General features: G+C 34.9%; 1 protein-coding gene across 2 annotated transcripts in view; it reads right to left on the bottom strand.

Moving 5' to 3' along the window:
• The window catches only part of LOC136043753 (suppressor of lurcher protein 1-like), an 840,975-nt gene that overhangs the window by 716,204 nt on the left and 111,184 nt on the right, over positions 1-13,587 (bottom strand). The window lies entirely within an intron of this gene.

The raw sequence follows: 13,587 nt of genomic DNA, 5'->3' as shown, positions 1-13,587 counted from the left end.
ATTGGTTTAGTTTTCTGTTTTAAGGTTTTCGAATTGCTTTAATCCATTGTCAAAATATATAGAAATATTTGTGGAATCACCAGTTTTTTACAGTTTAAGCGGTTTAATAATAATTTCTTTTTGACGTTAATTGAAACTTTGAAAAATTTTCTTTGAGCAGCAAGCATTCTAAACTTCAACAATTTCTACTAAACTTCAAACTTTTGGTTTTCTGTTATAAGGTTTTTGAATTACTTTAATCAATTGTCAAAATATATTGAAATATTTATGCAATCACCAGTTTTTTACATTTTAAGCAATTTAATAAAATTTAAAAAGAGCCTCAATTTTTTTAGCTCGTGTAACGGTAATGTAACGGACACTACATTTTTATATATATAGATTTTAATGTCATTACATGTAACCCATAAATTACCAATTTTAAGGCAAGCATTCATTTCGTCTGCAGGTGTCGATCTAGGAATAAAAGGTAATGTTTGCCTGAAATCTCCCGCAAGCAATATGAATGTGCTGCCAAAGGGTCTGGAATTTCCTCGCAAATCTTGCAATGATCGATCAAGAGCCTTGAGCAATTTTTTGTGTCTTATTGTGCACTCATCCCAAACAATAAGTTTGCATTGCTGCAATATTTTACCTATACCATATGTTTCGGAAATATTGCACGTGGGAGTTTCTTTAGACTGCATATTCAGAGGCAATTTCAAAGAGGAATGAGCAGTTCTTTCACCAAGCAGCAACGTTGCGGCTATTCCGGACGACACAAGGGCCAACGATATGTCATTTTTGGGTCGAATTGATGACGTAGATTGGACATTCCTGATCAGGCCCTTTCTTTTTGAGCCGCAAACCTGGTTTTGCGTTGCTCCGGTGTTTCCTCCTGGTGTTTCCTTTTTGGTGACATTGTAGGATAATTATACACGCATTGCTTTTGTAATACAGCGACACGACCTGTTCGCGTTGCGAACATGATGTTATTTATAAATTTTTTATCTTTTTTTCAGTTCTTTCCTTTTTTATTTTTTACGTCATATTGAATATGACGTCATATATAGTTCTTTTTTGGATTTTTTTTTTCTTTTTTTCTTTTATAGTGTTTGTTCTTTTTTACTTTTGTCTTTTTTTAGTTTATTCTTTTTTCAGTTTTTCTATTTTTTTAGTTTTCTTAGTTTTTTTCTTTTCTTTTTTTAATTTTCTACCTAATTTAGGTTTTTAATGTTTTTTATTTTTTATTTTTTTATTTTTTAGTTTTTTTAGTTTCTTCTTTTTCTTTTTTTTCCTTTTTCTTTTGCTTTTTTCTTTTTGTCTTTTATTTTACTTGTTCTTCTTTTAGTTTTTTCTTTTTTAGTTTTTCCTTTTTTCATTCTTTTTAACTTTTCCTTTTTTTAGTTTTTTCTTACTTTTTTAGTTTTTTTAGTTTTTCCTTTTTTTCTTTTTCTTTTTTTCTTTTTTTAGTTTTTTGTCTTTTTGTCTTTTATTTTAGTTGTTCTTTTTTTAGTTTTTCTCTTTTTTAGTTTTTTCCTTTTTTCCTTTTTTTTTACTTTTCCTTTTTTAGTTTTTTCTTTTTTTTTTTTTTTTTTAGTTTTTTTGTTTTTTTTGCTTTTCTTTTTTTCTTTTTAGTTTTTTTACCTTTTTTAATTTTTATTTTTTTATTTTTTCTTTTTTCTTTTTTTTCTCTTTTAGTCTTTCCTTTGTTTATTTTTTCCGTTTTTCTTTTTCTTTAGTTTTTGTGTTTTTGTCTTTTTTAATTTTTTTAGTTTTTTCTTTTTTAGTTTTTCCTTCTTTTTATCATTTTTCTAGTTTTTTCTTATTTTTAGTTTTTTCTTTTTTTTAGTTTTTTCTTTTTTTAGTTTCATCTTTTCTTTTTTCTTTTTTAGTTGTTCTCTTTTTTTAGTTTTTTTAGTTTTGTATTTTTTTATTTTTTTTACTTTTTTTCCTATTTTTAGTTTTCTGTTAGTTTTTTTCAGTTTTTTCATAGAAGATAGTTTTTAACTCTTTTATGTTTTTTTTTTTAGTTAGTTTTTTTTATATATTGATGTCATACTTAGTGACAGACAGACGGACAGACACTACATTTTTGTTTATATAGATTAGTGAGTTCTGTTCATTTTGAGTTTGAATCCTTATTGGAATTTATTTCTGCTGGTCATAAGTTTAATATGCTCTTTAATTTTCTTGGAGAAACTTCTTTTTTGGAATTTTTTTTATTAGTATTGAAAATAATAGGCCTAAATTTTAATATGGGTTTTGAAAAGAAGAATCTTTTAAATAATGACAAAAGTCTGAATATTTCTACTTCACATGTGAAGCCTTCATTAACGGAAAAGTGGGAATATAGAAACGCTATAGCTTTTTAAGCTAGTTTTTTTTTTCTTCTTATGTTTTTTCTTTTATTACCGTCGATAAAGGTTTTTCTAATGAGAAACCCAAATAACTGATTATTTGTACAAAAAGCTTTAAGGCTTTATTTCGAATTTCACTGTCTTATTCAAAGTTTTGGTCGTTTTGAATCTTTTCATTTTAATCGTAAAAGGAAAGGCAGTGTAGTCTAAGAAATTGTTTATAAAAATATATCATTCACTACTCACTGTTTTTTTCTTACCACAAAGTATTTGACAAGTTTAAAAAGCCAAAGAAAACGGGTGAATCTCCTCAAGAAAGGCGAAATTAAATATTCAAAGAATAAAACTTTTCATAATTCAAATGCAATTCAAATGCAAACTTTTAAAGCTCTTGTCTTACAAATAAATAACTGTCTAAGATAAACGATCAAATTTCCGTTTACCAAAATCCAAAAAAAAAAATGGGAATAAGAGAATCTATATCACAGTAACATTTATTCAGCTACATATTATAAGAAGATTTACATATTTGTTTTCTACAAAGTTGTCATCTTCCTGGTTTATCGTTTTAGCAATGCCGCATCTAAGTGAGAGAGGGAGCCTGAAGTATTTTTGAGACTTGTAAAAATGGAATAAAAGTGCAAACATAATAATTTAAACGCTTGTTTTACGTTTTTGCACCCCCCCCCCCAAATAAATTACTGGATACAACCTTGCGCGCTAGAAATCTTTTCGACTGCAAGGTAAGTAAGCTGAGTTTTTCTTATTCATTTTATGCCTCAAAACTTGTTTTTGAACCAAAGACTTCAAAACTTTTCCGTCACTTTTGGAAGGACTTGACACTTCACTTTACACTTTATTTGTAAATGGGTTGATCACTTTGTCAGAAGTAGAAACAATTATTTTCATTAAAAGTCCCAGCTTTGATAGAACTTTTGGGTTCCAATGTTTTGAAACTACCCATTTATCTTGCAATATAGCTAGCTGCTAGTTAAATATATAAAAAAATATTTTACTGGTTGAGTCTAATCAATTTTAGGGTCAATTTCTTATGTTACTGCAAGAATCATTGTAACTTTGGCAGTTTTCAGGTAATTTTAATAGCAGTAACAAAATATTTTTAGCCAATATTCTTAGTGGATTTCTCTAAAATATTACACTGTTGTTAAATCATAATTAAATTATTGTTTGAGAAAGTGTTTGAACAATTTGAACTGTACCAGCTTGTAACTCATCAAAGCAGCATGACTGATTTCTTGGCTATAACTATAGAAAGAGTTTCCGTGACTGCTAGTACTTTTTACAGTTAGAAAATACTATTGTTGGTTCCATACAAATATCTTCAGCAATAGGCTAGCTTAGTAGACTATATTTACTCTTTTTCTAAGCTTTTGTCCCCTGCCAGTTAGTATGTTCAGAAAATTAATTGCTAAGAACCATTAGTGTTAGTACCACTTCCGTTGCCATACACAAGACAATATATAACTGCAAGAATGGTTGCCCCTATTTCTTCTTTACAGATGATTTTACCATGTAAGCACAGAGAAAAAGTACTTTTCATTAGTTTCACTGCATTTTAATTATTCTAAAAGCGTTTTACAAAATGTGCTTTTCAAAAGATATGCATTCAGATCAAGACTTCAACATCGAAAATAATTCGAAAAAACTGTTTCACTTGAGATGAATCTTGCCTTTAGATTGTGTCAGAATACAAGAAAAGAAGAAATTTTAACAATTGGGCAAAAAATAAAAAAATTTAAGTAATTGAATCACATCTTAGGCTTTGCTTGTATGCTTGCCCCCACAAAAGTTACAAGTCCACACAGAATGTTATAGGGTTTCGGCTTTTTTATTTGTATCGCATCGAAAGCCAAGGCAAGCACCCTAGGAACAGGGATAGGTGTGTTCAAGCTTAAAAGAATTATAATATTTTCAAAAGCAGCCAAACTTGAGATGTTGTTAGGCGATATTTTTTTTAAGACTGTTATCAGTTTCCAGACTTTCCAATTCCCAGCACTGCTTGGAGTATGGGTTGCCCATGGTATTTATTTATTAAAATTGTGTATAGCTTGTTGTGATAGGTAGCACAATAGCGCCACCTAAGTAAAGAGCGAAATGGGCTCTATTTATAGTTTTTCTTCACCAAGGTAGTTTGTATGGACGGATTTATCGTAGAAACTTTAAAGAGGCTCATTCGATTAAAAATTGAGTTTTCATGCCCTTTTTATTAGTCAGAAGTGATCGGGGGTCAACCATCCTCGTTCCCCATCCCTTATCCCCAAAGACATACAATCAAAATTTTCGTTTGTCACAGATTTAAGGCCTCATAGCTATCCCTCAAGGGACGACAACCCCTCATAGCCCTAAGGGCAAGGGCTGTAAGATATGTGATTCTCTTTTTGTTTACAATAATTCTCTTCCACTGCTTGAAATCACCCAAAAACATATACACAGTCACTATATCGATTAGAGAAACTCGAGATAGGGTCAAAACAACGATGATGGGGAAGGAGATAGGGACTTTTCGCAAAGACGAGTGAAGATTTGCGATCATTTCACACCAAAAGAGCTCTAGTCTTTTATACCCAGCCTATCCGTTCTGGGTACTTGTCATGTAAATGGACTAATGTACAATACTAATGCAAATGGACTAACGTACAATACTAATGCAAATGGATTCGAAACTACAAACGAACTGATAGAGAGGAGATCAGTGAATCTTTCTGTGTGAGTGTGTACCTAATTTCCAAATAGGAAATTTTTTGCTCAAACGTATGGATGAAACTGTCCTTGACTGAACAAAGTGACCTCTTGGAGTGGTCGAAATGTTGTTGGTTCTGGCACTATACCTGGCGATCAGTGGTTAGTATTATAAGCAAGAGAGCGAGTATTTTTCCGCAGGCATAATATATATCCCTCATATTGCATATTGTAAGAAGAGCTCTTTGGATAAGTCATTGGCTATCACCTCTTGGCGTTGCAATGGATCCATGTATTTCCTTTTGTTAATAAATCCAGTTACAATTATTTATTATTGCATCATATAATTATCAGCCTGATTACGAAGCAGAATGAAAATAGTGGCATATTAAAATTATTGTCTATTTACAACATAGTTACTTTGAAAGGAACTATTTACCAGATTTTCATTTTTCTGGGACAAATTTAAATCGCATAAGTATTGCAATTTGTCATTGGCTAATTAAGAATATGAAGTTCATCTATATTTGTAGCTTTAATACTCATTTTATTAAGATTATTAAGAACTGTAAATAGTTGAATGTTGATATTCGTAAAAAGGGGATATTCGCAAACAAGTTTGATCCTCGTTCCCCATCCCTTATCCCCAAAGACATACAATCAAAATTTTCGTTTGTCACAGATTTAAGGCCTCATAGCTATCCCTCAAGGGACGACAACCCCTCATAGCCCTAAGGGCAAGGGCTGTAAGATATGTGATTCTCTTTTTGTTTACAATAGTGTCTGCTATCGGAAAGGTGTCCAAAAGGACCAAGGACAATCAAGTCAAGGATTCAGGGAATGTTGAGGGGAGTTTCAAACTAAATAGGAGCAAACCATGTGCATACAGGTACCAAAAGGGCTTCTTTTCAAAACCTTCATGAACATAGTTTTTTTTAATTGGAACAACCCCTAAACCCTCCCTAAAAGTTTCACCTTAATATCCTTAGCGTCATTAGCTACAGCGGTCGTAGTAGTTGCATTAATAGTATACACATAATGCCTTCTGGTTAGTTCAAAATCTGCCACAGCATACCCTGAAAGGTCCAACTTAGTAATGTAGCCTGTCCTTAAGATACTGCTGTTGTACTGTTTTGACAATCTATATGCTCATAGTTCATCCCGATTTAGTTCAACATCCGCCTAAGCATTCCTTGAAATTTTCACCTTAATACGCTTAGCTTGTGTAGTAACAGTAGTTGTAGTAGTAGCAATAGTAGTATGCACATAGCACCTTTTGTTTTGTTCTACACCCCCCCCAACACACGCTGAAATTTTGAACTTAATACCATCAACTGATATATCCTCTTCACAACCTGTGTGCGAATAGTAAGTTTTTAATTAGCTGAGTACTATTTCAATATACCCAGGATTTTTACCTTCATACCCTCAGCTTTAGTAGTAGTAGTGGTAATACCATTGATAATAATAGTAGGAATAGTAGTAGTAAAAGCAATAAAATTCATAGTAATAATCTTAGCTTTAGTAGCCTTAGCAACATCAGTTGCAGTAGTAGTAGTAGCAGTAGCAGTAGCAGTAGTAGTAGTAGTAGTAGTATTAGTAGTAACAGTAGTAGTAGTCGTAGTAATAGTAATTGTAGTAGCAGTACAAGTGGTAATTTTAGAATTACGAATATAGTCTTGTTTTTAAACGAATATCCTTCACAACAAGCCCTGTAAGTTTCTACTTTACACACCAATCCTATCCTAAGATTTTGCTGATACGCCCCTTTGACATCCTACAAACATACGGCGTGTTATGATTCAATTCAACTCTCCCCCCCCCTCTATATTCCCTGAAATTGTCACCTTCATACCCTTAGGCATAGTAGTAGTAGTAGTAGTAGTAGTAGTAGTAGTAGTAGTAGTAGTAGTAGTAGTAGTAGTAGTAGTAGTAGTAGTAGTAGTAGTAGTAGTAGTAGTAGTAGTAGTAGTAGTAGTAGTAGTAGTAGTAGTAGTAGTAGTAGTAGTAGTAGTAGTAGTAGTAGTAGTAGTAGTAGTAGTAGTAGTAGTAGTAGTAGTAGTAGTAGTAGTAGTAGTAGTAGTAGTAGTAGTAGTAGTAGTAGTAGTAGTAGTAGTAGTAGTAGTAGTAGTAGTAGTAGTAGTAGTAGTAGTAGTAGTAGTAGTAGTAGTAGTAGTAGTAGTAGTAGTAGTAGTAGTAGTAGTAGTAGTAGTAGTAGTAGTAGTAGTAGTAGTAGTAGTAGTAGTAGTAGTAGTAGTAGTAGTAGTAGTAGTAGTAGTAGTAGTAGTAGTAGTAGTAGTAGTAGTAGTAGTAGTAGTAGTAGTAGTAGTAGTAGTAGTAGTAGTAGTAGTAGTAGTAGTAGTAGTAGTAGTAGTAGTAGTAGTAGTAGTAGTAGTAGTAGTAGTAGTAGTAGTAGTAGTAGTAGTAGTAGTAGTAGTAGTAGTAGTAGTAGTAGTAGTAGTAGTAGTAGTAGTAGTAGTAGTAGTAGTAGTAGTAGTAGTAGTAGTAGTAGTAGTAGTAGTAGTAGAAGTAGTAGTAGTAGTAGTAGTAGTAGTAGTAGTAGTAGTAGTAGTAGTAGTAGTAGTAGTAGTAGTAGTAGTAGTAGTAGTAGTAGTAGTAGTAGTAGTAGTAGTAGTAGTAGTAGTAGTAGTAGTAGTAGTAGTAGTAGTAGTAGTAGTAGTAGTAGTAGTAGTAGTAGTAGTAATAGTAGTAGTAGTAGTAGTAATAGTAGCAGTAGTAGCAGTAATGGTATTAGTAAACGTAGCAGTGGCAGTAGCATTACTATTAGTAGGAGCGAGCTCATATTGTCTTTAGGTAAATTTTCCCCTTTAAGCATTTTTTTAAAGTTCCAATTTAATACTCCTGATCCATTCTTAAGATGCACCCTTTTAACAACCTGCATGCACATAATGTGGTTTGTTTAACACAAATTACCCCTTTAATATTTTCTAATATTTGTATCTCCGCACGCTTAGCCATAGTATTAGTGTCATGGTAGTAGTGAAAGTAGTAGGAGAATTAGTAGCTGTGTAAGTGTTATTTTAGTAGCTATAATAACGTAAGCAGTAGTAGTATAAGTAACAGCAGTAGTATGTACATGTTGCCTTTTGGTCACAAACATCCCCTCGGGATTTTCTGGAAGGTTCATTTTGATACAGTATGTTGCTCAAAAAATCTTGCTGATGTGCCTTTTTGACAGCCTTCTGACGCCCTGTTCATCTGAATACTCTTAGCCCTATGAGTAGTTGGAATAGAAGTAGTAGTAAAAGAAGATGTAATAGAAGTAGTAGCAGTAGTAAAAGTAAAAGTGGTAGTAGTATAAGTAATAACATGCTTATGATGTCTTTTGGTCCATTTATCTTCCCCTTTAAGCATTCTCTGAAAGTTCCAACTTATTACCCGAATTTATTCTTGAGATACACCATTTTGAAACTCTACATGCACATAAGTGTTAGTGGCATTAGTGGTAGTAGTAAGAGTATCTGCATGCACATAAGTGTTAATGGCATTAGTGGTAGTAGTAAGAGTATCTGCATGCACATAAGTGTTAGTGGCATTAGTGGTAGTAGTAAGAGTATCTGCATGCACATAAGTGTTAGCGGCATTAGTGGTAGTAGTAAGAGTATCTGCATGCACATAAGTGTTAGCGGCATTGGTGGTAGTAGTAAGAGTATCTGCATGCACATAAGTGTTAGCAGCATTAGTGGTAGTAGTAAGAGTATCTGCATGCACATAAGTGTTAGTGGCATTAGTGGTAGTAGTAAGAGTATCTGCATGCACATAAGTGTTAGTGGAATTAGTGGTAGTAGTAAGAGTATCTGCATGCACATAAGTGTTAGCGGCATTAGTGGTAGTAGTAAGAGTATCTGCATGCAAATAAGTGTTAGCGGCATTAGTGGTAGTAGAAAGAGTATCTGAATGCACATAAGTGTTAGTGGCATTAGTGGTAGTAGTAAGAGTATCTACATGCACATAAGTGTTAGTGGCATTAGTGGTAGTAGTAAGAGTATCTGCATGCACATAAGTGTTAGTGGCATTAGTGGTAGTAGTAAGAGTATCTGCATGCACATAAGTGTTAGTGGCATTAGTGGTAGTAGTAAGAGTATCTGGATGCACATAAGTGTTAGTGGCATTAGTGGTAGTAGTAAGAGTATCTGCATGCACATAAGTGTTATTGGCATTAGTGGTAGTAAGAGTATCTGCATGCACATAAGTGTTAGCGGCATTAGTGGTAGTAGTAAGAGTATCTGCATGCACATAAGTATTAGCGGCATTAGTGGTAGTAGTAAGAGTATCTGCATGCACATAAGTGTTAGCGGCATTAGTGGTAGTAGTAAGAGTATCTGCATGCACATAAGTGTTAGTGGCATTAGTGGTAGTAGTAAGAGTATCTGCATGCACATAAGTGTTAGTGGCATTAGTGGTAGTAGTAAGAGTATCTGCATGCACATAAGTGTTAGCGGCATTAGTGGTAGTAGTAAGAGTATCTGCATGCACATAAGTGTTAGTGGCATTAGTGGTAGTAGTAAGAGTATCTGCATGCACATAAGTGTTAGCGGCATTAGTGGTAGTAGTAAGAGTATCTGCATGCACATAAGTGTTAGCGGCATTAGTGGTAGTAGTAAGAGTATCTGCATGCACATAAGTGTTAGCGGCATTAGTGGTAGTAGTAAGAGTATCTGCATGCACATAAGTGTTAGCGGCATTAGTGGTAGTAGTAAGAGTATCTGCATGCACATAAGTGTTAGCGGCATTAGTGGTAGTAGTAAGAGTATCTGCATGCACATAAGTGTTAGTGGCATTAGTGGTAGTAGTAAGAGTATCTGCATGCACATAAGTGTTAGTGGCATTAGTGGTAGTAGTAAGAGTATCTGCATGCACATAAGTGTTAGCGGCATTAATGGTAGTAGTAAGAGTATCTGCATGCACATAAGTGTTAGCGGCATTAGTGGTAGTAGTAAGAGTATCTGCATGCACATAAGTGTTAGCGGCATTAGTGGTAGTAGTAAGAGTATCTGCATGCACATAAGTGTTAGCGGCATTAGTGATAGTAGTAAGAGTATCTGCATGCACATAAGTGTTAGTGGCATTAGTGGTAGTAGTAAGAGTATCTGCATGCACATAAGTGTTAGCGGCATTAGTGGTAGTAGTAAGAGTATCTGCATGCACATAAGTGTTAGCGGCATTAGTGGTAGTAGTAAGAGTATCTGCATGCACATAAGTGTTAGTGGCATTAGTGGTAGTAGTAAGAGTATCTTCATGCACATAAGTGTTAGTGGCATTAGCGGTAGTAGTAAGAGTATCTGCATGCACATAAGTGTTAGCGGCATTAGTGGTAGTAGTAAGAGTATCTGCATGCACATAAGTGTTAGTGGCATTAGTGGTAGTAGTAAGAGTATCTGCATGCACATAAGTGTTAGCGGCATTAGTGGTAGTAGTAAGAGTATCTGCATGCACATAGGTGTTAGTGGCATTAGTGGCAGTAGTAAGAGTATCTGCATGCACATAAGTGTTAGTGGCATTAGTGGTAATAGTAAGAGTATCTGTATGCACATAAGTGTTAGTGGCATTAGTGGTAGTAGTAAGAGTATCTGCATGCACATAAGTGTTAGCGGCATTAGTGGTAGTAGTAAGAGCATCTGCATGCACATAAGTGTTAGCGGCATTAGTGGTAGTAGTAAGAGTATCTGCATGCACATAAGTGTTAGTGGCATTAGTGGTAGTAGTAAGAGTATCTGCATGCACATAAGTGTTAGTGGCATTAGCGGTAGTAGTAAGAGTATCTGCATGCACATAAGTGTTAGTGGCATTAGTGGTAGTAGTAAGAGTAGCTGCATGCACATAAGTGTTAGTGGCATTAGTGGTAGTAGTAAGAGTATCTGCATGCACATAAGTGTTAGTGGCATTAGTGGTAGTAGTAAGAGTATCTGCATGCACATAAGTGTTAGTGGCATTAGTGGTAGTAGTAAGAGTATCTGCATGCACATAAGTGTTAGTGGCATTAGTGGTAGTAGTAAGAGTATCTGCATGCACATAAGTGTTAGTGGCATTAGTGGTAGTAGTAAGAGTATCTGCATGCACATAAGTGTTAGTGGCATTAGTGGTAGTAGTAAGAGTATCTGCATGCACATAAGTGTTAGCGGCATTAGTGGTAGTAGTAAGAGTATATGCATGCACATAAGTGTTAGCGGCATTAGTGGTAGTAGTAAGAGTATCTGCATGCACATAAGTGTTAGCGGCATTAGTGGTATTAGTAAGAGTATCTGCATGCACATAAGTGTGTAGCGGCATTAGTGGTAGTAGTACTAGTGATAGTAGTAGCAGTAGCGCAAGTTGTTGTAGTAGTAGTAGCAGTAGTAGTAGTTGTTGCAGTCGTACTAGCTTTTTGGTCAATTGATCATTTCCTTATCATTTTCTGAAAGTTTCAGACTAATATACTTAGTCATTCCTGAGTTACACCCTTTTGACAGCCCGTATGCATATAATGTGTTTTGAATTAGTTCAACTTTCCCCCTCGACATTCCGAAAGGCCACCTGAGTGACGTTCGTCTTTTGGGAAAGGTCAAACGTGCCCACCTTTCTCCACTTCAAATATTATATGTAAACAATGGGTGAATTGCAAAACTTACATCCCTTACCCCGAGAGATATGGGGAGGATTGAAATTCTCAAGAACATAGTTACTGGACCATTCAATTGTGCTGAACAAAATGACTATCTCAACATTTGAATTGGATGTCTTTGGGGAAATGATTGACGCGGAAAGGGGTGTTGGTTGCCCTCCACTCTCTTTCAACTCTTAAAAAGGGTATACAATTTTCAGATCAAATGAGCTCCTTCTGAAGTTCTTACTACAACTCCGTCAATACAAAGCGCCTTGGTTAGAAGAAAAAATAAATAACACTTAGTACCCACTTCGCTCTTTTTTTTAGGCAGTGCTAGTGCGCTGGCTATGATTTTGAGTACAACAGAGAACTGCGTAAATCATCAGAAGTAGGCTTTGTAAGGGGCTATTGCGTTTACAAGATCAAGCATCGCCTTTGCAAGTTCGTGGTAATGAATTCTGAATAAGGAGCAGCCCGGGTCAATAGTAACCGAAACTCTGGAAAACTCTGAAAATTTGATACCAATAGCTAAATCAAAAAAATCGGATTTTTATGCTGATTTTAAATATATAAATTTCGTCAAGTTTAGTTTTACCCATCAAAAGTTACGAGGCTCTGAAAATCTGCCTTATTTTGCAAAAAAGGGATAAACATCCCTTAAAAGTCGTGGAATCTTAATGAAAATCACACCACTAGATATAGAGTATCAGAGAACCGTACTGTAGAAGTAAGATAAAAAATTTTATTGTTTTAAAAAGCCAGAGCGGTGAGAAAGAGTCAAACTTTAGCGTAAATTACGGGGCGTTGAGGAGGGAATAGCCCCTATCATATACGGAATTGTTTCTATTCGTCTTAAGTTTTAATGTCACTCCTTACTTTCAGTTAAGAAAAAAACTTGTTTTTTTTTATTTGTCTTCAAATAGACTCGCCAATAAAAGCATTGCAGTAGAAATATTAAAAAGAAGTTTCTTTTGAAAAATCAAAAAAGGGCAACACACCTAGTAGCCTACCCCTCTCTTTAAACAATCCTTCTAATTTCCATTCACTTGCCATAGCGTTGTATTCGTATGTAAAGTTTTTCTATATAAAGTATTGTTTCGTTTGACCTAACGCATATTTAGGGGGATCACAACTCCTCCAAAATCTTCGGAAGCCTGTCTTCTCTTTCTAACCTCGGGAACTGAAATGTTCTCTTTGGATTTCATCGTTTTTATAGGTCAGTGATTTCCTATAACTAATGTTTATAAATAAGCAGCTAAAATCTGTTATGATTTATTTGGGAGCGGACATATTTTCCCCAGAAAATTCCTCCTGCGAGAAATTATCCCCAGCATACTCCCCCCGACCATCCCCCGCAGAAAATTCCCCTCCCCCAAGCATAAGGTCCCCCCTTCCTGAACCCCTTGCAGATCATTCCCACCCACATTTCCCTGAATAATTCCAGATGTTCATTAGAAGCGATATTGACAGTTATTTACTGCTGTCAAAGTGTATTTACTTATGCATGTAGGCTAAATTGGTTGGTAGCTTTCCGTTTTTTCAGTTTTCCGGGGTGAATTTTCCATGAGGGGGAGATTTTCCAGGAGGATATCCTAGGGGAAGGAACTTGTTTTTGGGGGGAATACACCGGGGTAGTCCGCCAGGGGAATACGTCGGGGGTATCACTAGATTCCTTTATTTGCATTTTTTTTACGAGCATTCTATTGCTTGTACTGGTATCTTCCCGTTTCCTATCAAAAATGTCTTCGACTTTTTATTTATAATTTAACATATTTTGAATTGCTTTAAATTCTCCAAAATTATTCGAGCCCATTAATTAAACAAACCGCTCATTGGAACCCCCTCTACTTGAAAAATAAATGTTTACTTGAATCCAGTAATTCGGGACAAAGGGTTGCAAAGTGAGGCAGAGCCTCGCCAACCACTCTAAGTCTGCGACAAGAG

This window comes from Artemia franciscana, chromosome 2 (genome assembly GCF_032884065.1).
Source record: "Artemia franciscana chromosome 2, ASM3288406v1, whole genome shotgun sequence".
NCBI lineage: Eukaryota > Metazoa > Arthropoda > Branchiopoda > Anostraca > Artemiidae > Artemia > Artemia franciscana.
This window is presented reverse-complemented; position numbering and strand designations above follow the sequence as displayed.